This window comes from Hylobates moloch, unplaced genomic scaffold, assembly GCF_009828535.3.
Source record: "Hylobates moloch isolate HMO894 unplaced genomic scaffold, HMol_V3 SCAFFOLD_3, whole genome shotgun sequence".
Lineage (NCBI taxonomy): Eukaryota > Metazoa > Chordata > Mammalia > Primates > Hylobatidae > Hylobates > Hylobates moloch.
This window is the reverse complement of record NW_026652278.1, coordinates 90,757,717-90,758,585: the sequence shown is the minus strand read 5'-3', so window position 1 is coordinate 90,758,585 and position 869 is coordinate 90,757,717. Positions and strand designations below refer to the sequence as shown.

Below are 869 nucleotides of genomic sequence, written 5' to 3'. Positions count from 1 at the left end.
GATCCTCAGTTACACATTGACATTTAGTTATTTTCAATTAAAAGTGACAAACTGTATTCCAAAAAGTGATTATGTGCCTCCAGGTCCACCACAGACTTTTTTTTTTTTTTTTTTTAGACGGAGTTTCACTCTTGTTGCCCAGACTGGAGTGCAATGGCGCGACCTTGGCTCACTGCAAACTCCACCTCCCTAGTTCAAGCTATTCTCCTGCCTCAGCCTCCCAAGTAGCTGGGATTACAGGCATGTACCACCACACCCTGCTAATTTCGTATTTTTAGTAGAGACGGGCTTTCTCCATGTTGGTCAGGCTGGTCTCGAACTCCTGACCTTAGGTGATCTGCCCACCTCGGCCTCCCAAAGTGCTGGCATTACAGGTGTGAGCCACTGCGCCTGGCCCTACAGACATTTTTTTAGATGTTAAACTTCATGCTCACTTCAGCAACACATTTATTAAAATTGCAGTGATACAGAGATTAGCACGGCTCCTGAGCAAGGATGACACGCAATATAAAATTCAAATTGAAAAAATGTTTAAGTTAATTCCATTTCTTATCTAAGCCTTCATTCTCCCTCTCTCATCCAGCTCTTGGCCCTAAGGTCTCCGTGAACCTGGAGAGGAGGCAAATCTCAAATCCTTTTAGCTTCCTGACAGTAGATCTGACAAAGGATTTAGTTTCAAATGTAATTGAACTAATGGGCAAAATTCTGGGTTTTGATTAAGTTAGGATATTAGGATCTGGAGTTGCATTGTCTGATATAATAGTATGGACGAAAAGAGTCAAACTCTGTAAAATATTTGAAGAGATTTGTTCTGAACCAAATATGAGTGACCATGGCCCATCACACAGTCGCGGGAGATCAAGAGAACA

The 869-nt window shown here is 42.1% G+C and overlaps 1 non-coding gene across 1 annotated transcript; it reads left to right on the top strand.

Moving 5' to 3' along the window:
- Nucleotides 1-426: 426 nt before the first annotated feature.
- On the top strand, nt 427-533 carry LOC116466153 (U6 spliceosomal RNA). The gene has a single exon (XR_004247404.1). It is a non-coding gene; the product is annotated as a U6 spliceosomal RNA (small nuclear RNA).
- Nucleotides 534-869: the final 336 nt, after the last annotated feature.